At 51.5% G+C, this 27,178-nt stretch overlaps 1 long non-coding RNA gene across 2 annotated transcripts; it reads right to left on the reverse strand.

The window, feature by feature from the left end:
• Positions 1–2,349: 2,349 nt before the first annotated feature.
• Positions 2,350–18,477, reverse strand: LOC125337175. Of its 2 annotated transcripts, none has more exons than XR_007207987.1 (2): positions 18,271–18,477; positions 2,350–12,938 (listed from the first exon to the last, which is right to left on the reverse strand). It is a non-coding gene; the product is annotated as an uncharacterized LOC125337175 (long non-coding RNA). The 2 variants fall into 2 exon arrangements; XR_007207986.1 differs by having other exon boundaries at positions 2,350–17,067.
• Between the last annotated feature and the right edge of the window lie 8,701 nt (positions 18,478–27,178).

Consider the following 27,178-nt stretch of genomic DNA (forward strand, 5'->3'; position numbering starts at 1 on the left):
CAGTATTTTTATTAGAGAATTTCAAAAGCTTATTGAAAATCTGCATATCTGAAGCCCTACCTTTTAAGTGGAAGGACAGTTGGCTGCTTCATCTTCTTCCTCGCTCTCTGTCTTATCAGCTTAAACACTGGCCACACTTCTCCCAGGGGAGATATTTTTAGTTCGGGGTTTTTGCTTTTTCATCATCATTTGTAGTGGGATATATAATTGGGTGCTGCTAATTACAGCTGATCCCATGCAGGTTTTATTCCCGAGTGGGAGGCCAGGCAAGGGCTGCGCCTCTGCCCCGTTCTGTCCCAGGGGAGTGCTGCGCCTGAGGCTATGGCTGGGTAATTAATCACTGTGAAGCTGATTGAATTCCTCCTGCGATGGCTCAGAACAGCCTGGCGATGTCCTTCTGACTGCCTGTAGGCTGGGATGTGCCTCGGTCCCTGCTGGCACAGGGGCTGCCCTCATGCCCCGCTCATTTCCAAGGTCCTTCTCTCTATAACCAATGCCCACCGAGGCTGAGTCGCCGTGGAACCCCAACGACTCCGTGCTGGGCTGTGCCATTCGGAGCCCAGCAAGGAAAACAAGTGATGTCAAAACAGGGGCCCCAGCAAGCAAACTCTGGGTGCCCGGGTGCCAAGTGGGTGACTCAGTGCAGACCTGCTGTGCCACTGTGCCACAGTGCCAGGTGCCACTGGTCTTAAAATCAAGAGTCATACACAGTTAGAAGGGGAAAAGGGATTTTACCTTGGTATTTATTTTAAGGATCCTCAGGTGCACACATCCAGGTCATATGCATCGAGATGCACCCTGCCTGAGTATCCCCAAAGATCGGGTATAACATTCTAGGTGTTACTAATTAGCACATCTATCACAGATTCTCCAATGAGAGGTTCAAGTGAGCCCCCCTCCCCAAGGAACCTTCCCCTGGATGGTTCTATCTTGGTTTACAGAATGTGTTCTGGAGAGGACCTTGGGGTCTGGGGCACACTGATCCCTAGCTACAAAGTTTCTAAAATGTTTAGTCTCTTAGCTTGACAGACAAGTCCAAGAATGTAGGCAAAAAGCACTAGGAATACAGAAGTTGTAAAAAGGTATAACAGGGGTGTAAAAGAAAAGGCAAAAATCTTCATGGCATCACCATAACCCAACCCATCTGCATGTTTGTTCCATTCGTGATGCCTTTTACTTTCCCAATGGCATTTCCCTCACCTGAGTGCAGCATTCCTTGCCTTGGAATACCGGCACAAGCATTTCTCAGCCCAGTCTTCCTTGACTCATCACTTCCTCGCTGTTTTCTGAAACAAAATTCCAGGTTTTGTTGGTGATTCTATGCAGAGCGTAAGGTTACCCCAGCGCCGCTATCCCAGCAGCATCCCTGACTGCTGCGCTCCAAGCCTGTGTTATCCCAGCGGGGTTATCCCAGCACTGTTATCCCAGCGGTGGTCCCCAGGCCCTGGGAGTGATCCATGGCTGCGCTTCCGTCTCACGTCTTGCGTCGTTTCCAGTCTTCCATCACTTTGCTGAAATCTGCGTACAGCGATGGCACTTGGGTCATCAAGATTAATAACACTAGAGTTCTGCCGGCGTTTAGTCAGGGTAAAACACCTGGAGCTGCTCTTTTATGACTGATTAATGAGGGGGGAAAAAAACCGCCGTGGTTCTAATTGGCATTTGAGTTCTTTCTGAGTTTTAACATTCATGCTATGCAAATATATCAATTCCTAACAATGTCTAACAAGATCATTTGAAAATGAGTCTCCCCGGGGGATTGCAATCACGGCTTTGGGAAAGGCCTGAGCCCGTTTGCCTTCCATGGATTTACAGAAGGCGACAAGAAAATACTATCTCCTGTTGGATGGCTGATGCACTTCCACCGGGTTCGACCCAGGTGTGGGAGTGACCCCACCAGCCCCCACCTCAGCTGTTGCCCACCCTGGAGTGTTGGGAGATGTTTCTCATCTGATGCTGTGTTCAGTGCCAAACTCTGAGAGCAGCAATGGGCTCCCGGTCATTTTTGACCTTCATCTTCACACCACCCCTTTGTTTTATCTCCATTTCCTTCCCCACAACCTGCCAACGGGAGCCAGCGATGCTGTCCCAGCAGCTTGGAAGAGGAGACTCCAGCCCTCTCCTCCCTGCCTGGCACCAGATGTGTCAGCAGAGGGAACAGAATTGCCCATAATTAATTTATCCTCATGAAAATTCCATATCTGACTCCAACTAAGAGCTGGTGCTCAGGGTGTTGCATAACTTGGCTCCGTGAGGGAGAAGAGGGACCCACCAGTTCTGCCTCAGCAATGTGAGGTGTTCCCAGGGGTCTTGTTTACACAGGAGTGGTAAAACAAGTCCTCGACACACTTTAATGTGCTAATTGGGGGTTATTACGGCCCTTTTTATTTACGATTAGATTACGAATGTAATACTCCATCTCATTTTGCTCTGCACTAAGAGCTGTGAAAGGATGGTAATTACCTCTCGTGTAAACCTATACTTAGATAGAAAAAATGACGTGTGAAATGAAAGGCCTGAAGAAACGGCATAATCCATGTTTGCTTTGCGCAGACGTGCGGGAGACGCGCCCGCTCCGCTCCTGGAAGTGCGTGGTGTTCCTGCAGGACCCACGGCCCTGCCGTCTTCCTCCTGTCTCCTTAGTACTAAGGTGGCCCTTTTGCATGGAAATGCTGGCTGGGAGGGGATGAATAATTCATCACCAGCACACGGAGCACACTAGACAGATTTTGCCTCAATTTCCCGCCTGGTTGGAATTCTGTGTGAACCGGGCATTACTGCCAGCCCCAGAGCCTGTCACAGCATCCAGAGGAGACCAAGATGTCCAGAGAGCATTGCCTCCCTCTCCTGTTCCAACTAGGTTTAGGACTCCAATGTTTTTGGCTGTGGAGGATTTGCTGGCAAGGGCTCGTGCTGCCCCACGCTCAAGATCCCCCTTGCCTTTGTCCATCTTGTTGCATGAAGTGCGTCATGCCACAGCAAGAAAGTGACCAATGGATTTGTGTTTTTAAAAAAAAAGTCCAAGTTGAAGGCTATAAAAGCCAGAGGTTGGCAAGGAGCAAGAGAAGGGATCAAGCACCCGAGTAGGCTGCGACTCCCACCCTGTGTCTACAGGAATCCAGCGTCAGCTCCCAACACTGGCAAGAGAATCACTGCTCCAGCAATTCCCTCACTGCTTTCGCTGTTCTTTTCCCCCGTTTTTGATCTCCGAGGCCTCAGGGCGATAATTCTATTTTGACTGGAACAATAAGCCGAAGCTCTGGCCTGGCAGGGATGCACTGGGGTTGCTGTTTATTTTAACTGGCGGGGCTGATCCGCGGGATGCTCAGCTCTCAGCCGGGTGCTGAAGGCACAGCTCAGTTCATCCTTGTGCTCTGCTGCTCTGCAGGAAAGGTCAATATTTCCTTGGGCACAAAGTTTCTCCGAGCCTCGTGGGCCATGACAGCCACTGCTCCCAGCTCGAATGTTCGAAGGAGATTTAACAGGGACTCTGGTCCCACCACTGTCACCGCACCCCGAGGTCCTTGTGAGGGTCCGTACAGCATGAAAGCCTCAAGGGACAGGGGGGATCCCGGAGATGGAAAATCCGGTGTTTGTGTCTCCTGATGGCACCTCCATCTCCTGCTGGGAGCGATGACGGTGAGGCAGAGGGATGAGGTGGGCACTGCTGGGTCCCCTCCAGCCCCAGTGCCATGCGAGCATCCTGTGGGGAGCAAGGTAGGACCCCCCTCAGCACCCATCTCGTTTTGGCAATAGCGAGACAGGGGCGCATCTCCACCGGGTTCCATCAAGAATGAAATTCCACATCAATTTGAAGGCATTTTTCCTCCTGGTTTGAAGTTTGCAGGAGACTCGCAGAGGCAGCTAATGGAGAGGTTTAAGCCTTTGCAGAGCAAAGCCTGCTGACCCAGTTAAATCACCTGTCCCCAGCATAACGAGATGTCTGCTAAACCCCTCAGTGCCACTGGGAACCACTGCAAATCCTCTCTGACAGCGTGCAGCAGCATACCAGGGATAGGACAACGGGGAAAGCGTCCCACTGGCTGTTTGCACAGCCACATCCCACCCTGCCAGGTTCAGTTTGGTCCTAGGAAGGACAGGATCCCACCAGCACGGATGCTTCAGAGCTCCACATCCCACCAGCACGCCCGCTCCTCTCCCTGCATCCTACTGGTACATGAGCTCCAGTGCTCTGCATCCCACCAGCAGGCGAGGAGGACGCTGACAAACCAGGAGTGGACACATTGCACGTGTGACCACGCAGGGAAACATCTCTGCCAGGAGCTGCCATCATCCTCCCAAATGTTTGCATTGCAACAGATGTTCCTTTCTGCGTTTCCTTTCCCTTAAGCTTGTGGTTATTACGGAGAGGCGGAGGTGCCAGGTGGGACTGTAACTACCAAAATCAGGACTCATTCAGTGCTTTGATGACATCCATTAGCTCCAGGATGCAAGCACCAAGATTTCTGCAATTACAGCAGGTAACTCTCTGCGTCTGCAATAATCTCACTTGAAGTGCTTCTAATGGGTTCAGTTTCTGGGTTTTGGAGACCAACATCCATATGCACCTATAGCTCTGGAGCAGAAAACTACTTCCTGTGCTCTGGCTCCTGCCTGCCCAGTCTGTGTTTGCATACGCAACAATATTTTGGGGAAAAAAAATCTCTTTTCCGCTGCCATCTGTGTCAGGATTGAGACTCCAGTGGAGGTCAGTTCAGGGAGGTTTCAGCAAGAAGAAAAATGCCTACTCAGACAGAGCAAGATGGGACATTCTGTGTGGCCACTGGGAACTTGTTTCTGGATCACTGTGGGAAAAAACCCAGGGGATTGTAAGTAAAACAGAAAAAAAACACCAAACCAGTCAATTTTCAAGATGTGAAAGATGAATTTTGGGCTGTCTGGGGAATCTGTTCCCTCAAGGACTCTGTAGCTGGATAAATAGTACCAGTTTTCTCATATTTACTCAAGGAGGGAGGAGCTTGGTGCTGCCCACCAGGATCCCCAACAGCTGAATGGTGTTGGGATGATGGATGGGCTCCCAGGGAGATGCCTCTGCACTGGGCTGATTCCTCTTGAGCTGTTCAGCCCAAGCAGGAGAAGGGAATAATTCGTAGGTGTTCCTGTTTTGGAAAGTGCCTGATTTCCACGCGGCTGAGAACAGGGACTGTGGTCTGGCTGTGCAAGCAGTGCTGGGACAGAGCCAGGGAAGCAGCCTTGTTGTCCTTGGTGCAACTCTGTGGTGGATAAACAGCCCCATTTAATCTTCAGGGCCTTCGCTCAGGCACCTTTCATCAGGACTGTATTCACTTCTTTCCTTTTTTTAATGAGGGAATTTTAAATCCAAGAGGATTTGCAGCAGAAGTGAGCTACATATCCCAATTTCCGCACCCAGGAAATCAACTACTGAGTCCAATTGTTGTCAGAAACATTTACCAAAAAAAAAAAAAAAAAAAAAAAGAAAGAAGAAGAAGAAACTCAAAATCTACACAGAAGAAGAAACCCAGAGTCTTTGGTGTGAAGGGAAGAGGCGTATCTCCCTGGAGAATATGATAATTTATAATGAAACATTATCTACAGCCCCATATGTTACATTTTCTATTTATGGCTAATTTGCTTAAGCATTTCTAATGTACCCCCCAAGGGAGGACAGTTTGTCTTTGGGCAGCTGGCTAGCGCCGAGGGAAGAAATGAGGCAACGTTTCATCCGCGCACGCCGGCAGCCGGGAAGCAAACAGCACCCGCTGGAAAGGTGCTTGGAGATTCCTTTGGACAGCTGCTCCTGCAGCCGCTCACTGAGGGGGTGCTGCCATGGCAGAGGGACACTGGGGTGGGAGCTGGGGGGACCTGGCCATCCTAAACATCCCATGGTCTCTGATCACTGCCGCAGCCCCCAGGCTGAGCTGCATCCACGGGCTCCAGAAGTTAACATCCTGCACTTAAAACTTCTGGTAGAAAAAACATAGGGATCAGCTTTTCCTGAGCCACAGCATCGCCCTGGCCTTTCCCATGAGGATGTCATCAGTCCTGGCTGGACCTGCTGGATGAGAAGCCAGGGAAAGGGCTGTGGCCCACCCTCCTAGAGCAGCTGGGTCAGATCCAGGAGTGGCACTGAGTGAGGGAGCCCTGCCGCAGAGCAGAGCCCCGGTATGAAAGTGATGGATGCTCCTCTCAGCCTTGCTGGGAAGCTGAGGAGACCCTGGGATATAAACATGACAGTCTGTGTGCCAGTGTGACTGCTCGGCTCTTCCCAGGTGATATTCAGCTACAAAACATTTCAATCGCATCCTCAGTGATAGGGGGATAACCTGGATGACTCTGAATCACTCTCCGCATCACTAAAATATTCTCAGATCTGATCCTGGGTGTCTCAACAAGATGTTCACAAATCAGCCCAGGAAGACTTGTCCCTGCTTCTGATGTTCAAATTTTGCCCTTGAGCTCTAAGAGAGGGAAAAAAAAAGAGCTTTTGAGCTTTCCTCCTGCTATTTGACCCAGATGGCTCCTTGCAAGCACACGGAGCTCATCCGGAGCCCAGGGCGCCAGTCTTGAGCTCCCGGCAGCCACGGCCCACGGCAGGAGAGAAATCCATTTGGCAGAAGTGAAGTTTGCCAGCGCAGCCACGGCTCGTGGCGGTGACGTGATCTGACTTCAGAGTGAGGTGATGCCTCCTTCGGTGAAATTGGGGTTAAGGCCCTTCACACCAGCAGGGATGCAGAGGCACTTCCTTCCCGTGTCCCTCATTCCATCTGGGCTCGTGGCTGCGCACATGAGGGACAGCGAGATCATTAATTGATCAGCAGCATCAGTAATGAGCTCAGTCTCAGGGAACGGGTGCCAATCCCGCATTTCGACGTTGATGAGTGTGCATGAACGTGCACAATTAGCTGGAATGGTGATCCACAGTGAGGGGAGGGGGCGCAGAGCTGGTGCTGGTGGGGGTGTGTGTGTCAGGCAGGGATGTGCACTTGGGAATGAATAATCTGGCATCACCTCCTGCCTTTCCCGGGCCAATTACAGCCCCGTCCAGCTAATCAGCAGTGGAGAAGCAACTCACCTCCCTGGGTGCTCAGATGACAATTTTATGGATACTGCACACCCCTGCAACATCAATCCAGCTCCCAGCTTTGCCCAGATTATTGATTAAAAGTGTATTAACGATCGATAGCTGGACTAATTGCACGGCTGCTGTAATGGCTGCCTCTCGCAGGTCTCCACTCCTGCCACAGCCACGATGCTCCAGAGTGGTGACAGCAGCATTCCCTCTCCCTCACTCCTGGAAGCTGCACAGCTGCCTGATGTGTGGCCAGGGATCTAACATCTCCCAATACAATATCAGCCTCCCGGAGTCGATTTCAATAGCAGAAATCAAAGGGAACTATTAAAACTCATTACCATTTTTATCTCCAGTGCTGCAGATTTGCTATAATTTTATTTGAATCTGAAAGCAGATGGTATTTGCGCAGGGCACCCTTTCCTCTCCCCCTCGTTGTAAGGAATACTCAGTTGTACCCATCAGTGGCAGAGCAGCCACCACTCACATCCCTTTCCCAGGCTGGCTCTGGAGAGACGAGCAGGTTTGCAGTGCAGAGCGCGGTGGGTGGCAGCACCGCTGGGAAGTTGAACCGCAGGGAACAAAGTTCCACAATGTGGGCAAACTGTTTAGCACGTTGAAGTGCCTTAAACCGCTCGGTGGGTGCACTCGTTGGTGCTTTTCCTGTTGTCTCTGAGCTGCACAAGGATGAACAGCAAAAATGAGCTTGATTAAGCAGCTGCTGGGCTCTGGGAGCTCCCACATTCCCCAGCCTGGGCATCTCCTCAAGCAGATGCTGAAGTGGCTTCCTTTTGCCAAAAATCAAAGTTTAGCATCTGTTTTTACTGTAAACCCTGATGCTGCTTCTCCAGTCCCTTCCAGTGCCTTGGCTTGGGTGTGCTCCTGCAGGAGCTTCCTGATACCTTGCCAAGATGTCAACAGGTGCTGAGGAGCTGCCCTGGTCTCTCTGTGCCCCTCTAAACAGACAGACCCGAACCCCACTGTGCCCAGGATGCTTCCCCAGTCCTTGGCACCGCCTCAGGCACAGGGTGCTGATGCTCAAGCGCAACGTCAAGAAACTCAACACATCCTACTGGGCTGTTGAGACCAGCTGCTGGGAAGAAGACGATCCAATTCCCTCCTCGGAGGAGGGATGCCAGCCAGCAGCGTGCTGGAAGGAGATGGCTTGGCAAACATCACCACACAGGGATCCTGCTGGGGGCCTGCAGTGGCCACCTGGGTCTTGCTGCCCCTCCCCACCTGGGCAGATTCATTTTCACGCTGCCCCCTCCCCGGGAGGAGCTACACGGCTCCCCTCACATCATGTGTGAGCTGCGTTTCACTGCAGCCCACGAGCTGATTAAAGTTAGAACAGTTTAACGCGATGCTGGCACTGAGTCGTCGCTCCGAGCAGCACGGAGCAGCACAGGGAGCTGGGGTGAGCGCCCCAAGCCCTTGGGAGTGCCAGGCTGGCCTGGGGCCAGCAGCAGGAGCATCCCACAGGATGCTGGAGCACAGAGTCATCTCCAGTACCAAGGTTCCCGTGGTGACAGCAGCACCACATTTCCCACACTGCCAGAAATTACCATCAAGTGGCAGATTAACACCTACCCTTCAAGTTCCAGAAAGGGAGAGCCACACGCTGTGAGGAAAATCACCTGTAGAAGACTTTTGAGCCATTTTCCTGCACTCCCTGGCTGCAGGAGGATTCCTGCAGTCACTGCTGCCTGTGCCATGGGACACTCAGTGCCTGACACATCCTCACAGCTCAGCCTTGGACAGGTTTCTGCCAAAACAAACTGATGGGTCAGATAGGGATTGATGGCCATTCCTTGGGAAGGCACCTGAACCCATCCATACAGGAGCAGATGCAGGCTTTCCCAAAACTCCATCTTTTCCGGTGAACTCCTACCCCCTCCCCAAGTGTTAGCGTGGGAATCTAATCTTTTGCAGTGAGCAGAGGTTCCTTTTTGACAGAGAAATTAATATTCATTAGCCATCAGGAAGAAAACGCTGAGCTGTTTATCATTGCTTCATTAGATTTAGCCAAATACCAACTAAACATAATTACTTACATAAACTCCTGTGGCAGAGCTTGAAATTTGTAGCCAAAAGAGAAAATGTAAGGAAGAACAGTGGAGATTGGCCTCGGGGTCTGAGCTCACTGCTGCTCTTGGAGCAGCCGAAAACAGACACAGCTTCAAAAAGCGTCTCCCAGCCTTTGTCATCTCCTTTTCTGCTTGTTTATAGCCACTGAGAAAACACACCAGGTGGCCCCAGAAAGGAAGTGGAAGAAGAAAACATCCTCACTTGCTCTCTTTGGATGCTGTTTTACTTGGTCCACCCTTGGGGGATCACAGGAAGGCTGGACCTCCCTCCAGTCTTGGGTACGGGCCAGAGCAGGGCCAGCAGCTCCCGAGGTGCCCTGTTTGGTTTTGTGGGTGGGGAAATGCAATCTGTTCCCACACGCTTAATTAAACTAATCTAGCCTTCCCCCTCCCCTTCTGCTTCTCTTCCAATAAAAGCAGTGGCACGGGGCTGGATGGGCCCCAGCAGTGACGTCCTGTTGAAGCTCTGATCCATCCCAGCCCACCACAGGACACCTTGGGATGTTCTGCAGTACATGGTTATCATCGTGGGATGCTCTCCAGCATGAGGAAGGCAGGTCACCACCGTGGGATGTCCTCCAGGGCACATGGAAGCCAGGTCACTGCCATGAGATGATCCCCAGCGTGAGGAAGGCAGGTCACATCTCCTCCTGCCTGTGTCCTGACCAACGTTAAACACCTTTGGCAGACACCTGAGGGGAAGCAAAGGCTCTTCTCTGCCTTTCAGATCCACTCTCTAATTACAAAGCTCGTTCATTTTAGCACCCTGCTATCCCATAATTGATGTTGGGTACCTCTCACAATGAGCCTGATTTAAATGTATACATGTTTCTCCTTCTCCTGAAACCCTGCTGGCTGTGAGACACCTAATTAACAGCAGAGCTTTCAAAGTCTCCCTAACAAATGCATCCCCGTGTTTCTGAGCACAAGGACTCTCATTAGTGAAGCTGTGCTTTGTGATTATTTATACCCCTTCTATAATTAAAAATTCTGAAAACTAATTACAATAATCCATCAGTTTTCCAACATCCCGGGACTGGAACCTTCACCTTTTTTTTGCCATTGCTTTTTTCTTTTACCCAACATTCCCTCAGGCATGGCCACCCACGAGTCCACTCCCAGGCCATGGGTGATCCCTGTTCTTCCTCTTCCCTGGGGCTCCTTCTCATGGGGCACCCACTCTTCTGATGTGATTTGCTCCGTTGTTGCCAGGATCCGTGTTTGCTTTGCCAGGCAGGAGTGGAAGCAAACAGCAGCGATCGCTCCTGGCTCCAAGAGAAGCTCCAGGGAGTGTGGAGATGCTCACACGTGTGTGCAAGGAGTGGCAGTGCCGAGGAATGGCACACGGTTACCATCCCTCTCCCAGGACCAGGTGTCCCCTGTGTGCTGCCTCTTGAGGCTCTGGACAGGTATTCCCATTGCCATGGCAACAGACAAGCTGAGCTGGGTGCTGTCACCCATAGCCCCCACTTTCCCCTCATGCCATGACCCCCCCATGGCACTTTTGGGTCCTTCAGAGCAGCACTGAAAAGGGACTGTGAAAAATGACTTTGGAATCGAGTGAGTTCCCTGATCGGGCTGAGTCTGGGAAGTCATAATCTTAATATGAGCATCTTTAAATATCCTCACTAATGGGCTCATTCTTTAATTTCCTGAAGCAATGACAGTCTCAACAGACCCTATATCACAGCTAAGATGGGATCTGTCACTGAATGGCTGAATTATATTTCATCCTTTATTTTTATCAGCTCTGCTGACTTATTTATGACAGTTAGAGTCTCGGCTGGCTTTTGTCTGGCCTGTACTTTGCTGCTGCTCAGAGAGGAAAAAGCAATAGTTTATAAAGCCATTTTCACAGCATCCCCATAATTTTAGGCTGTGTCTGAGGCTTCATTTTGAACGAAACTCTGTAGATAAACTGTTATTCATGGCAACGCCTGCAAAGTCCTCAGCAGCCCCCAGAGAATGCTGCCTGCTCAGAACGGGCTTTCCCTCAGATTTATTTGCGAAGAACAAAGGGCAATTTTCCCATCCTGGCAGCAGCAGCCCACGTGGCAGATGCCACTCAGGGGGGTTATCTTCCAGCACATCTTTTATTGAAAACATAATCAAATTCCAGGCTGTGTGTGGCAGGGGAGTGAGCCCTGGAGAGCACTTCCCACATGGAGCTGGCTGGGTTTGCTGTGGGTGGACGCTGCATGGCCAGTGCCAGCCACAGTTCCACCCTGGGCAGGTGGCAGAGCAGAGGGGCCCCCTCGTATTTCCCTGCCGGGCATCCTGGGGTGGTCTGTCCCACATGGCAGCAGGGCAGTTCATCCCAGTGTGAGGACAAGAAGGCGACTTCCCACTTGCCTTGTCCCTCGCCTCACTCCTCCCAGAGCCTTGCCCCTCGCAGAGCTTTGCTCCTGGCAGCACAGCCCACAGTGAGTCTCAGCCAGGCTTTAAGCATCTGGGCATTATGAGTCCGGGTGTTCCTGAGCCAACAGAGCAGTTGGCCGTGTTGTCCTGGACACATTCCCATGCTCCCTGCTCTGCTCGTGAGTTGGCTCTGGGGTCATGAGAGCCCCTGGGAGCAATGAGCATCTCCCAGCCCAGGCACTGCTGGCCCAGCTCAGCTGCTCTGTGGCACGGGATGGCTGAGTGCCATCTGCCAGCCTCACCTCGCAGGCCTGGGCCGCTCCCGGTGGGGCACAGACGAGCTGCTGGCAAATGTTGGTGACCTCCAGGCAGCCGCAGTTTGGGGACAGGGAATTTTCCAAGCAGAAGGGGAGAGCATAAAGGAGCCGGGGGAGCGGAGGCGAAGCACAGGAGCAGCTCCAAGAGCTCCTCCCGAGACCCAGCAAGTGCCAAAGTTAATACATTTAATATATTTCATACCCGCTCTGCCAGCCATTAGGAATGTGCTTGTTTTGTCATTGCTCTGAGGCAATCACGGGAAGCGTCTGTCCTCTGAGTGCACGGGGGAAAATGAGAGTGCCCTGAGCTGGAGTGGCCAGCCAAAAATAACGCACGGCTTTATCCTTGGAAGGAAACCGGGCACTGATTGGAGGACAGAAGTTGGGTGCAATACTTGAAGCAATGTGACATTTCCATGTGTTAGGGGCGTGTGCGCTGTAGGAGACATGCAGGGTGCGCGTCGCCGGCCCCTCGTGTGCCGTCACCCGCGGTCAGAGGAGAGCAGCTCTCCAGGAGCCATGTCCCTGTCCCGTGGCCTTCCACTGCCTCACTTCACCGCAGCTAAAACCTGGAATAGCCACAAAGCAGTGAGTGACCCGGATAAAACACTGAGGTGTCCATCTCCTGCTCGCCAGTGGATGATCCCTTAACAGTGTCTCAGCTCTGAATGCTGGGCTGGTGCTGCTGTCAGCGTGGGCTCCTTTGGGGAGCAGTGACCATGGCCTGCTGGGAGCCTCCCAGCCCATTTCACCCATTTCCCCATCACAGCTCCAAGCCATGAGAAATTTCTCTCAGCTGTATGAATATTTAAAGTAACTTGCCGGATCTCAAGGGCTCCCCACCTCGCCTTCTTAGGGGTGGTAATGAGCTCTGAATAGGAAATTAGGAATAATTATAACCCATTCATCCCTTTAATAATGAGTCAAATAATTCCAGTGCCTGTTGGCAGAACTTGTCTGGAAGTTCTCCATCCTGTGTGATCTGAAGTGCTGCCTGAGTTAGTGGCTTTACCTTACGGACTTTACAGTGCTTTTAGCTCAGAGTTAACTTTCCAGTTCCAGCGGTGACTTGAGGAATTCCCAGGCACGTCCAAGGACAGAAAGCCAAATTCTGCATTCCCAAAGCTAATATATAGAGAGACAACAACACAAAAAAGGAGCTTATGACTAAACACTTCGGGAGCTGACGAGCAGAGCAGTATTTTAAGCTCCTGCCTGCTATCTTTGGACTGTGACTCTCTGATGACTAACAAAATATTTGCTTTTTTTCCCTTTATGGGCCTGTGATTTCACTGTCTGAATCCTGTCCTATTGACCCAAAGAGCTTCAATTTCAAAGCTATTAAAACCTAATTTTCTATACCAGGCTCCTGAGACAGACACTAACTTCCATAGAATAATTCATTTCTTTCCTCTGAAAAAAAGCAAAGAAAAAGGGGGAAGCAAAGGACATTGGAGTGGTTGTTCAAAGGGAAGTCCAGGCCGGTGGCTGCCTGTGTTCACTGCTGATACTTCCCTCCGCAGTGTCCTTCCAGAGGAGGAGCAGGAACGCTCAGATCAGCGCCTGTGGAGCAGCAGCTCTGTTTGCACAGGACAACTGCGGTTCCCTGATAACACCCAGACCCCTGCGCTGTCCTGCCATGGGCAGCACTGGCAGCCAAGGTCTGTTCTTCTGGGACAAAGCAAATTTCCAGCCACCTCTGCCTCCAAAGCGTTCGAGTTTGCTGTATCCCAGGCACTCGGCACCGGTCCACAGCCGAGCCTCACGCTCTGTGCTGTGACCAGTGGGGAAATGGGGGTGTTTTGGTGGGCTGGCTATAGCAGGGCCATGGAGCCACACTGATTCTCCCTCCTCTGCCCACCCCACGCAGGGCCTGCTTGCATGCCAGCAAACCCTAGAGCTGGTGCTGCTCTGCAGAGACGCCCTTTCGTACTCTCCATCGTGATAACGCTTTGTTGGATAAGTGCTTTTTAAACCCTACAGATAGATAGAGTATCTGGAGTGGCATTTTAAAAGAGAAAATTGAGACAAGATTCATTACAGGCACCAGTAAATGTCAAACATTTTATCAACTGTGTAAAGTGCCGTGTTAAGCTGTCTTTTCCCCCCCAAAGCTTGATTAAAACTATAAATGCCTTTTTAATATTAATATTATTCTCTTCTCTGTGCAGCTTGTTTGGTTATTTGCAGTGACAGGAATGGGATGGTTCTTGGTGGAGGAGGCAATGTGGGCATCAGGAACCCTGAGGCTCTGCTTGGTCCTGGCAGTGCAGCTGCCCACCCCACACCCTGTCCCACTGTGGGACCCCCGTCCCAGTGCCTTGTGCCCTGCCAGACTCAGCCCTGCTCCGAAATCCTCCTGCACGCATCACTCTCACACGTGGCATGGTGTCTCTAACAGGTCCCCCTCGCTAAGCTGTGTTTAATTAAAAGCTGGCTCTCTGTTGCGGGTGCTAATTAGCGCTCTTTGCTTGGAGGCGCAGACTCCATCAATATCTAAATCCATAGCTGAAACCCAGCACAATAATAAATACTGTGCTGGCTGCTTCACCAGGATCCCAAAGTTCCCACTGTGAATCTGCATGGATCCAGCTCCGGCAGCACTAAGTGGGTCACCCAAGCCAGCCCCCAGGCTGGGAAGGGTCCACGCCTTTTCCCAAAAACTCCTGGAATCTACATGAAACTTCTGCTTCAGTGAGACTTCCCTTCAGGAACTGCTGGTGTTTGCAGCCAGGAGAGCAGCCCTCCTTGGGCAGAGCCATGGGGCACACCTGACCCTCGGTGGGTCCCTGCAGGATCATTCCAGGGAGCCAAGCTGTGTTTTCTGCACCAAGATATTCAGAATCAGATTTTCAAGCAAATTATTCACTATAAAAATGACTTCTGTTCCAGATGCATCCAATCTTCTTAAAGGGTGCAGCTCCCAATAGCAGAACAAACTCATGAAAAATACATGACCTGGAGCGTCTCTGGAATATTTATTTTTCCAGCAAGTCTCACTCAGGGCATCATGATGCTGCCAAGGGTGTGCTGCACTGTCAGGAGCTGGCACCGGTGACCACCTCTGGGGCCACCAGCTCTCACCCTGCTGGGTTTTGAGGACCAGCCAGTGCTCCTGTGTGCCACCCACAGGTACCTCACCGGGGAGCTCAGAGCTGTGTCTTGACCACAGGATAAGCCAGTGATCATTGTCCAGAGAATTCAGTGCTGGATCCACCAGTGAGGTTTTTGTGCCGGGTGGCAGCAGCTCCTGCCCTGATTGGTCACCTGGGCCAGGGGGGACAGCGGTTCCTCCGGCAGCTGGATGAGGTTGAGCCGGTGTTTGTCCTGTGCTTTTCTGATACTTTCCCAGAAAGCTGCCTTCAGCCAGGAGCTGCTCTGGCAGCTTCACCTGCCTTCCTTTCCCTAATTGCATGAATAACACTCCCCTGCTGTCGGACAGACGTGCTGGCCCTGGGAGTTAGGCTGGGTGGTGGCATGGCAACAAGGCTATACATTCATTTTGTAGCACTTGATAGATAAACCAAAATACAATAAACAAATTAACTCTGTGTGAGGATTAAGGCTGCCCGTGCTCAAATGAAAAGGCTCTCGCAAGCCAGAGCTTTCCGCTCGCCCGGTCCAGTGAGGGGAGTGGTGCAGGTGCCAGGAGCCATGTCCCAGCTGCCTGGGGGAGGGAGACAGCCACAGAAGCCCAGCTGAGCCCCCAGCAGTGATGCAGTGATGGCATGGGGCCATCACTGGGAAATTGTAAAGGAATGTCAGACTCGTGCTGCTGTGTCAAATCTCCGAACTCGTCCTTAAAGAGCAGCTCTTCACCAAACACGACACCGCTCACTGCTAGAGACGTTAACGATGCTGCCCATCTGCCAGCACTAGTGCTTGGCCTCGGCTGTGCAGGCGCTGTTTGGCAGAGCCACTTAAAAAGACGGAGAGGAAAAAGGGATGCAGAGAGCGCGGGGGGAGCGCAGAGGTTGCTCTGTTGCAGTAAAACAGAGATTTAATGGTGCTGGGCGAGACCACTGTGCACGCTGTGGGCAGTGCAGGCTGCAGGCCCGTTGCCTTCGCCTCCAAGTACTTGCCCTTCATAGATGAAGGAGCTGGTAACTGCTGTCCCCAAACAGCCTCGGTGGCTTTGGACATGGTGGTCTCCTGCCTGGCACCTGCAGGGAGCCTAAATACTCCACTTGCACCTGAGGGGTGTCCTCAAGGGAGAAGTGCGGGATGGGAAACAGCTTCCAGGGGTAACTTCATCCCTGCATCACCTCTGATACTGACCCGTGGTTATCAAACTGAAATCCTGTGCCAAGAGCACCACTGCAGCAAGCTGGCATCAGACCTTTAAGTGCCAGAGCAAGGAGGTTATTTATTTCTCAGATGTGGGCTGGCAGCAGGAGGTTCACACAAGCCCAGAGAGAAGGGAGGGTTGACAGCTCCAGCCTGGGCAGTTCTGCGGATCACCCCTGATTCCCAGTTACATAAAGCTCCTTATGCAGCAAACAATCATGTTATTAAAGGCAGAAGGACAAGGTCCGATGTAATCCAGCGACTGTGACTAACTGGATTTAAGGGCTCACTCCCACTGCTCGGTGCAGTAGCAGAAAGATCCCTCAGATCTTAAAGGAACTAATTTTGGCAAAGATCCTTGGCAGTGATTGTTCCCCTGGAGAAGGGACAAGGGCATGGAAGGAGGTTGGCGTGGTTAAGATTTTCTCCATTGGCTTTTCCAGCATCACAGTTTGAGCAGCCCACACAGGTACGGAGGTGGGTTTGTGCCTGCAGAGGTGGATCAGAGGCTTAACTCCAATTTTCCCCCAAAACCATGCCGGGGAAAACCTGGTTTATGGGGGGAGCCCCACTGTGCCCTTCTGCTTGTTTCCTCAAACTCTTTTGGGGACGACAGTGGGTTTGGTCTCTGGAGGTGATGCTTCCCACCCACACTTGGCTGGCTGCTGCTGTGACTGCTCCACGTTTGGCTCCAGTGCCAGTGCCCTCCCACTTCCGCCCAGCCTCAGCGAGTTCTCTCTGGCTCAGCATTGGGATGAAAAGCTCTTTCTCCTTTCATCCAAGCAGGCACTGAGGGATGTCCATCATCCCCTGGGTGCTTTCCTAGAGATGAATGCATTCCCATGGTCTGTGGTGCTCTGTGTCCTCCCTGTGTCCGGAACTTTTCCAGGTTTCCGTCTCCAGGTCTGGCAGGATGAGTTGGGTGTTGGTGTTCCTGCGATGGTTTTGTTCCTGCTGTTTGTCACTCCTGGGAAGCAAAGAGTGTGATTCGGTGCCTGGTCTGAAGGGGAAAGTGGGCTTGGGGAGGGCTGTTGAGCAGGAGGCTTTGGGAACAGTCAGCGTTTATAGAACATGACAGCAGTGGCATTTGCAGATAATTTTGGATATTAAGGGAAAATAGCAGCATTTTCTTTCCCAGCTACACAAGGTATTTGTGCTGACAGCCTTCCCTGTCCCTCCTGATCCAGCACAGACTCCACTCCCAGCACTGACTCCTGAAACTGCTCATGACTTTAGTCATCCTGAGGCAGCACCAGAGGGTTTCATCCTTCCTGAGGCTCTGTCAGCCACAGTGCTGCCTTCAGCACTCCCACATCCAGAGTCCCAGTCAGCACCCACTCTGGGCACTGGTGCAGCCTCTGCTGAGGCATTTCAGCTCTGCCCTCAGCCGCACCACCCGCCCTCCCTCATCCCCATGCCCAGGCTGTGCCACGCATTGGAGGAAAGGAGAGCAAGTGGAAACAATTGGATTGACTCCAGCACCTGCCAACCCTCCGCCTTCGCTCAAGTGGAAGAGAATCTTATAATTGTGAGAGTGTGCTTTAATTATATATTTGCAGAACGAGAAGTTCGGCTTTGGCGCTGACGAGGAGGCGCCTGTTAATTGCCTCATTTGATCACCCAGTGCCAGCGTGTGGCTGAAACTTCTCTGGGCTGGCACAGGCAGCACACAGGCCTGCCGGACCTGGACTTGTGGGGACAGGAGGCAGTGGGGGCATCCCAGTGGGACCAGGACAGGCGTCCTCCCTGGGAAATGCCACTGGGCTCTATTTTCCCTGGCCTTACCTGTGTTGATTAAACCACCATACGCTGGGGTGCCATATGCCATCGTTTCCTACAGCCTTTTGAAAGTGCAAAGAAAGAGACAACTGTGAGACTGGCATCGCCACGCTCAGCACCGCGGCATATGCTTTTTGGGAATACACTCAGCCCATTATCATACCGGCAACCGGTAGCAGGACATATTGCCGGGCTGTTCTGGAGGCTTCAAAGTACAAGCAGTGGCCTCTGAGCTGGCCCTTCCCAGCATGACTTGGGATTGGGTCCCACCGGGACGGCGCCGACGCCCTGCGGCTGCACCACCCCACAAGCTGTGGGTGTTGGGGCTGCCCCTGAACTGCTGTCACCATAACCCAGGGCACCGCGGACCCAGAAACGCAGCTCAACTCACCCACACAAATCATCCTTCCAGCTCTTGCGGCGGCGATCGCTCCTTGGCCCACGACTGCGTGAGATCTGGGGCTGGCCGTGGGCTCACCACTTCCCCCATTTCCCATTTCTCATTTTTCCTCTCTGGAAAATCCTGCAGAAGGCTTCCTGGGCTCGGAGTGCCACAGCATCCCCGCGGCGGCCGCTCAGGCCGGCTGCCTTATGTAAGCGAGGGAGGGACCTTGCAGAACTCCCTCCGTTCCGAGGCTGATTTAATTAAAAGCCAGTTTTATGGTGCCTGCGCTAATTATAACTTTTGAGCCCAGAGGGTCAAAATGAACTTGTTGCTTATAATTCTGTAATTCAAATCTGCTGCGAAGAGTTGGGATGCTCAGAAATTTTCCAAATAATTCATCTCTATAAATGTGCTTTGCTGATACGGGTTTTTTCTCACTTGAACTTTTTTTGTGCGCTCATTTGCAAAGGCGACCGCCTGGGGATGTGTTCCTTGAGAAAAGTAAGGATGCTGATCCTTGAAACTATTATGCTGGTGAACAGTAATAATTATCCATGTTTTTTAATACTGCAGTGTAAGATATGCAGGCAACTGAGCACTGCGGAAGGGAAAACCGCCCCAGGGAAGCACCGAGTGCTTTTCTCTGGTGAGAGCGGTGGCAGATTCCCGTTGGGATGAGGTGTTGAGAGCAGAGGCTCCAGAATAAGCATCAGCCTGCTTCACACAGGGCAAAGAAACCACTCCTGCATTCTCTTACACCTACTTTGGAACACGCTGAGAAAACTGAAAGGAAAAATAAAAGACTAGTCTACATTCAGAGCAGGAAAGGGCAACGCGGGGTGGATTCTGGAGCAGAGACAGGTCTCCTGGGCACAAGCTGTTTTTCCTGAAAGCACAGTGAAAAATTGTGGCAAACTGTCCCAGGAGTTCTTAGTTCCCTATCCAGTGATGTCAGAGCTGTTCCCATCCTACCTCACCTGCCGCAGTGGCTCTTGTTCCGGAGGGGTGAGGTGGGAGAGCAGCTTACCCGCTGCTCGACACCAGTGTTCCTGGAGCCTCAGCCTGGAGCCAGGGGGGTGGCAGCTCCAGGACTGGCAGCGGGCTCAGCCTTGGGGACTGTTGATGGAGCAGAGCAGAGGTTGGGGTAGAGAGCTCAACCCCCTCCTCTCAGGAGTCCTTCCTTCCTGAGCATGAGGAGCTGGCATTCAAAAAGGGAAAACCCAGCTAGGTTTGTTGAAAAGGTTGCAATCTGTTAATAAGCAAATTGCTCACTTAATTACGTTAATGATGCTTTCACTGAGCTACTGTTACTGCCAATACAAAGGGAAAAAAAGGAGAAAAGATAAAAAATCTCCTGGATTAGCAAAGCCTCAATTACGGACGAGTGAGGGACGTGACCCTTTGTAAAGCTCCATTACTGTCCGTTGTGTGGGATCCCTTTGGTGCTCTCCCACGTGTGAAGGTCTCTGGGGAAGACGCAGCTCTCAGAGTCGGGGATTCCTGCGGCCACACGCTGGTTGGGATAACAATAAATCCCAGGGTTTCGAGGTGACCCATGAGGGCACGGCCCCATCAGCCCTTGACGATCCCACGGGAATGCTGCCATGGAGCAGCAGTGTCTCTAAGCGTATGCTTAAGCATGCTGCTAATTAGGGCTGGCGAGAACACGTGCGGTAATTACATTTTTGTGCTGTTAAAACAGCAGCTACAATTGTTGGATAAATAGACAGAGCAAAAGCAAATATGTTTGTTTCTCCCTTACCTTGTACGTTACAGGAAGAAGCACCAGCTGCCTCACAAAACATATTTGTTATTCACTCAGAACACACTTTAAAAACCGGCAATAAACAGCAAAGTCAAAATATTTGGTTTCCACGGCAAGCTGAGACTGCTGAAGGACTTGTCACGGCGTGGAAGCTGAGGAGCAGCAAGCCACAAATTTGTGGCATTAAAACCAGGAAGGAATATTTTGAAATCAAAAGGTTTTCTGTTCAGCTTGGGCTTTGACATTGAGCTGCCACGGCGTCAAGTCACATCGTTCCACGGGCATGGATCTGCACCCCATGAGGGAGCCAGCCACCTCCACATTTCCCGAGGGAACAAAGCTTTTCTGAAACCTTCTTGTTTGCTGACTCTTCACACCTAAAACACTCCAACAACCCCTTCGGTGGCTCATTTCAGCAGCATGTGGATCAATGATGACAGGAGTGGGCAGCTGGGCTTTTCCAAAGGATGCTCCTCCAAGGTGGAGCAGATGAGCACTCCTGGTCCCATAAAGGTCCCATACATTTGTGGTAATGGCACAATCTACCAGAGCAGGTTGCTCCAGGCCCCATCCACCCTGGCCTGGAACACTTCCAGGGGTGGGGCATCAACAGCTTCTCTGGCCAAATTTTCAGGCCCTATAGAGACCCATTAGCTGGGGTGGGAGGTCTGGAGGGACCGATGGGCACCAGTGACAGCCAAGCACGTGCCATGCCCACCAGCCACCTTCCCCATGCTGGGAAGCCCAATAATCTGGTTTTCCTCAGCCCCAGAGAGAACAATCACAACATAAATATTCATCTGCTCAAGTGAAAGCAGGAGCCCTTGTTTCCTCGAGTGGAACTAACTGAAAAGCGATGATAGTTTTCTGAAAAATGCGAGATTATGTACACAGAAGCAATTACATATAAACTTATTAATTATTTAACAGCTTGTTAATGAGCGAGTTTCAGTCTCGTAGCTCAGCTGACCCACCCGTTTGGGCAGGGGGAGCTCAGGGACCCAGGTGCTTTTCACGTCTTAATCGATGAGCTTGGGAGGCCACGCTCCAGGAGGGGATAGGAGAGGCCAGCTGCGGGCTGGGACCCAGCGGCGCAGCAGACCCCCTCATCTCCAGCTCCAGATGCCTGCACACAGCCTGGAAGCATTAGCTGCACTATACGCTTTTGAAATTCGCATTAAACATGTATAAATGGAAATTATTTTATTTTCTAATGCAAGCAAAAAATTTGCATTGATAGAAAACACCTGTTCCTGGTGCAGCACTGGTGTGCGGCACAGCCAGGGCCTCCGGCCCTGAACCTCCTGCAAGTGGAGTTTCTCACTTTCGCTGGAATTCCCAAACATCCCAAGCACTGAGATGTGTTGTCATAGTGAACTGTTTCACACTGTCAGCTGTGGGAGGGCTCAGGTCAGGTCTTGCTGCATCCTTGAGGTGTCTCCATGGAGGTGACAGCAATGATAAGGTGGCTCCTCGATGCCTGTGTGGTGCTGCTTTCAAAAATGTTTTTCACATCCTTCTGACCCATGCCAGGATCACGATATGCTCCTGTAAATAGGTGTGGGTTGAAGTCAATGAGGTGTTTTCACTGAGCTTGGTGGAAGATCTGTGCATAATAAAAGTAAAAAGCACTAAATGCTGGGAAATGCCGACAAGAGGAGGATTGTTACCTCTGGTAAGCAGGGTGTGTACATCACCTACACACAGATCGCTTACCTGTGGGTTAATGGACATGGAACCCAAAATATTCCATGTAATTGTATATGTGGGTCCCTTTGCACGTAGGAAAAGCCCTGCCCAGCCCCAGCCTCTGTCATGCAGCAGTGGGAAGGTGACAATTCCCAGCTGTGGAGCAGGATCAGCAGGACTGTGTGAGTGGGTGCAGCAGTTGAACTCAGCTGCAGAGAAAGCTGCTCAGATGGCAGAGGGTGAGGCTTTAAATGCCCTCATCAGAGGCTGAGCTGCTCTTTGGTGCCTGCATGCCCTTGCTTTCTCTGTGTGTTTCAGAGTGGAAAGGTTTTCCATTCCTCACAGAGCCAAGTGTCCAAGCCCAGGGAAAGCTGTGTTTCTCTCTGAGTTTGCATGGAATTGATGGCAGAGAAAAAGGCAGGAATATCTCCCAGAAAGAGTGATGGACTCCGGGCACACCATGTCCCTGCTCTGCCACAGAGAGCACCAGCCCTTCCCCTTGCACCTGCCTCTCAGGGACACCGTACTCCCCCAGATGGCAGCCGAGCTGCTCCTGCAGTTGAGGAAAACGCAGGAGCGGGTGAGGAATGGGCAGAACTGGTGAGCAAAGCAGTGGTGGAGTGGGGGGCACGCAGAGGGTGCAGCAGCCAGGGGGCACTCCTGTCTCTGCTGGGTCTGAGGATGCTCATTGCAGCGGCTCGGCCACAAGGCGCCGATCGATGAGTTTGCACTTAATTCCCTTTCCTCTTCAGACGCGAGGACAATTTAAATTGAAATGTCACCTAGATTATTCAAATTTGATGTAATCTGCTTCCAGATGCCAGGCCCGCATTGACGATAATCTTTTTTCCCCCATGAGCTAATTTGCCTATTCCTAAGGGAAGCGAAGCAAGGTCTGGTTAACATGACTCTGCAGAGGCTGTGTTGGGATTTGGGCAAACAAGGTTTATCGCTGGGGCTGGCAGCTCCTCCCTAACCTGCTCTGTTAAAAAGCTCTTTCAGAGGTGTTGGCAGCAGGGATTTCCACGTCTCAGTGGAAAGGCTTCCTGCAGAAGATGTGTAGGTTTAGAGGGGAAAAAGGAGTCCTATTGAATTTTTCCATTTGTGTGGCTGCTGAGGAGTTCCATTGCATTATTCATCCTGGGAACTGGGTAAACCAGGGAAGTTAAAGAGAGAAATTGCTGCTGTAAGTCGAGGTGTATTAACATGCAAATGACGTTTTTTATTCCTAACAATAGAACTGCTGGATTTTTAATTTTACACCCTGTGTGCTCAGCTCACTATGCAGACACGAGAGTCCTACGGCTCTGGCTGTCATCTTCCCTATTTCCATTGCTGTCGAGCAGCTCTCAGATCCATGATGATTTTATGGACCTGCCCTTTTCCGCTGCATCTGTTGGAGCAGGGGAAAGGATCCAGGCACCCAGGGAGTCCCTGCTCGGCCCGAGTGCCAACGTCTCTGATACAAAATCACAGAATGGCGATTTCCCCACTTGGAGATTTCATTGTGAGGTTTTCAATCACAGATTTTTTTCTTTTTCACAGACCTGTGTCACCTGCTCAGGGTAAAGGTGTCAGCGATCCATGGGACGGACGGTGTCCAGTCATGTCTGAGCTGCCCTGCCCACGTGGCTCTGGGGGAGGTGACAGCCAGGTCTCCCAGCCATGCTCACCAGAGGTGTCTGTTGGTTATGTTTGATATCCAGCTGGAACACCACGGTGCTTGTGCAAGGGCAAAGGCATTTCAGAGGTTTAAAGGTACACGTTGACCCTGTTGCTTGTCAGTGTGATACTCTGGAGCTCTAAAAATAGAGCATCTCTGACCGAGGAGAGATATTTTTGGAAAAGCTCGTTACTGCAGCCGATCCGTGCCGTTACTGCAGCCCCAGCTCCAGCCTTCCCCTCGTTTCCTTCTGCACATAAATTCTGTCAAGTGCCAAGAAAGAGATGCTGTGTGTCCTTGCAGGGTGGCAGCCCTGGATGATGAGCCCCCCCACTCCCAAGCTGGGGTCCCTGTCACACCTGATGGGATGTGCAGCCCGTTTGCCAGCTCTACTCACTCTCCAGGCCATCAGGTATGGCTGGGAGAGCAAACTAACGAGGTGCTTGCAATCAACTAGTCGGGCTTGAAGCAGGGGAGCGTCAGGAGATGCAATTAGTCATTGCTGCACCACAGGGAATCCTGATTTGAACCATTAGGAGTGGTTGTGCATGTGCTGAATCAAAGGGAATACCCCCAGCAGGTTATTTACCAAAATCACTGCTCCAAGCAGGCTTTGAGAGGGATTCCTACTGTAGAGGAGTGGGAAGAAGTGATGAACTCCAGCTGGAAATCTGCTCAACAAGAGCAGGAGTATGAGGTGTATTTTTCTTTTTGTAAATGAAAAAAGAAAAATCTATTCTCTGGTCTTGGCTGCCAGCAGACAACTCCGTGATCATGATGGAAACTGTCTCAGACGGCTCTTACGAGCATTGAAATTAATACCCTCCCTCATTGGAAGCGGCACATCCAACTACTCCCTGAAAGGTGAACATTAATATTCTGATTTTCAGTCGTTAGATGCGTGCTTCAGCCTCAGAGCCGCAGAGATGGGGGATGAGGGAGGAAAACACCGCTCTGAGGTTGGGTACCCCAGTTCCATCCCCACAGCATCAGTGGAGGAACCACCTCCGATCCTGTTGGAAAGGTTTTGCCATGATGTTCCTACATCACTTTGCGGTCTTGGAGTGTTTCCAATGTGAGAAAAAGGGAGAGGAACCTTCCTGGGTGCAGCCTCGTTGTCTGTGGCATTTCAGGGCAATTTATGCCCAATATCTCACTGACTCTCTGGTAGGAAATTGTATTGTTGGTTCCGTGGCTCCTGCAGCAGCTGTGTCAGAAATATTGAAATAAATCGATCCAGCTTGGGGTTCCCGTATGATTTTATTGCTGATTTATCAATGCAGGCAAGGCACAGCATGAGTTATGCTGGCACGAGGAGGAGGGAGGTGAGGACATTGTGGCCTGGCTGCCCACACTGTCACCAAGAAAGGCTTTGGTGTCTCAGCAATCCCCACTGCCCCCACGAGGGATCCAGCTGAATTCTCTGTGCCTCAAGGTTTCCTTCTTTTGCTTTTTTAATCCCCTCCTAATTGGGGAGCCAGCAAAAGCTTAAAAAAAAAAAAAAAAAAAAAAAGGAAAACAAACAAAATTAATGAGCAGTGTCAGGAGAGGAAAAAAGCCTTTTCTAGCTGGAGTCCTTGGCACGGGCAGGAATTCACCGCTCCTCTTGGAGAGTGTTAAGCTGGCTGTGAGCTGCCAGTGGAGGAAGTCAAGTGAGAACCAAGTGCCTGGAAGCAGAGTTTGCCACAGCTGCCCTCTGCTCGGCTCCTGGAGCGCCTCGGCCCCAGCCGCAGGTCCTCCATGCTCTGTGCCCAGACTAAATGGCTTTTGGATCTGCAACTCATTTGTCAGTGAGAGCAGACAAGCTGTTGCTGGGACTGACAGTGTCCTCCCGGCTGCTTGGGCTCACAGGAATTCCCAGACGAGGATGAGTGCTGGCCTTGTGGCCAGCAGCAGCACTTAAACCTTCCCTGAAGACCCATCTGCAGCTGGCCCTTGGATTACAGCAGCCAGGCATCCATCCCCAGGCTGGCTGCTGTGCCCCAGCAGCAGATCCAGAAATCCCCTGGAGCATCCCACACTCTCTCCACACTCCCTGGAAGCTGTGCTGCCCGGAGCTGCTCAGTGCCGATGTTTGCCAGCAGGGACACAAGGGCTGCTGGTGCCGCAAGAGGCTGACACACTGAGCCACAAACCTGGGGGACAAGGTCCACTTGTCTGGGAAACACCAGGATCTCTACTGAGCCTTGGAGCTTCCCAGCTCCTCTGGGACCCCGGCTTCACTCAAAGCAAACACTGGCAGGTGCTTACATGGGAGAGGAGGCCGGGATGGAAATGGTAAATTCCCATTTGTGTTTATACAGAGCAGCTCCTGGTATAAACATCCTTCTCTTCCATTTCCCCTTGCGCAATCTGAGGCTCCATTTTCTTACCCTTGTGTTTGACTCTTTCTGGCTAGTGACTATTTTGGGGTTGAATTTTTGGCTTGTTCTCACTTTGGGGTGCTTTGGCTGGTTGACATCTCTTGCTGTTGGGGAACTGCTCAGTCCATACACCGAGTCTTGCCTTGTGTGCTCCTTGTGCACATCCTTCCTCCCTTTCTCCATGGGCATCCCAGCCCTCCAGAGTCATTTCTAGTCCACGGGCAAGGGATGTTTTTGCTTCTTTAGCAGCTCTCCTTTTCAGCAGAACCTTCGGATTTTGCCACAAAGTTTTAGGTAGGAAGAACAGAGTTTCCTTGCTTCAGCATGAAGTGAGGAACCCACATGGAGACATTCAATGCCTCGTAGGGATTATTAGATACAAAATGCATTGGAAAGAAAGCATACCATAAATCCCAGCCTTTCCATAAACTCTAAATCTGTTACACGTTAGACCGTAGTCTTCTGAAACAAAAGTGACTGCACCAAATAGAGAGTGTTATTGTTTAAATATTCCTGCTGGGAAATGCTGCCTGAAGAGCAGACACAGTAGCTGCCCTGATGCAGGATTTATTGGAGCAACTTGGCACCAGCCTGTTTGTAGGGAGCGGAATATGCTTGTAGAGATTATACCAGATTTACGGTGATTAATAATGGATTGGACATGGCAGACTTCAAAGGGTTCGGCTCCCGCGCAGTTCGGTGTGGGTTGAGTCACAGTAACGTTCGTTGCAGGGGTTCAATCAGCTGCCTTCCCTTGGAGAGCAGGGATTTGGGCTGGACAGCATCGGCCAAGCCCCATTCCTTGTCCCCTTGTCCCTGTGGCTTTGCGCAAGCAGCGGGATGGAGGCCGTGGCGTGCCCATGTTACACCTGGCGTGGTTGTGTGTGGAGACCAGCCCAGCTCCTGAGAGCGCCCATCCCGCTCCAGCACCCCAGCTGTGCCCTGCTTGGGGTACCCTGTGAGACCCCCAAACCCATGACTAACTGGGAACAGTGGTGCCCTTAATTATGGGATGGTTCCTCTCCAAGCCAGAGCCAGGAGCTCACCTGCCAGGAGGATGAGCAGGGATTTTGTCATCAGGCAGAGGGATTAAGTGAGCAGGGAAATGTAGGACATCCCTCTCGCTCGCAATGTGCACACACAGACCTCGAGCTATTTTTAAAGACCTTTCAGCACCCACTGTGGCCGTAACTTTCAGTATGAAATATTTGAAATCTGCTCCTTGCAGCAGGAACTCCCTCTCCCACTTTGTCCAGGGGCTCCCAGCCATGCTGAGCATGGCACTGCAAAAAGAGCAAGGCTCTGAGAACTAATCACAGCGGTGTTAATTGTGTGTTGGTACAATCATGCTCTCACCAGGTCTCTGCCAGGCAGGTCAGTGGTGCCTGTGAGCACACCCTGCCCACCTACCTCAGTTCTCCCTCCCTCTCTGCC

This window comes from Corvus hawaiiensis, chromosome 22 (assembly GCF_020740725.1).
Source record: "Corvus hawaiiensis isolate bCorHaw1 chromosome 22, bCorHaw1.pri.cur, whole genome shotgun sequence".
NCBI lineage: Eukaryota > Metazoa > Chordata > Aves > Passeriformes > Corvidae > Corvus > Corvus hawaiiensis.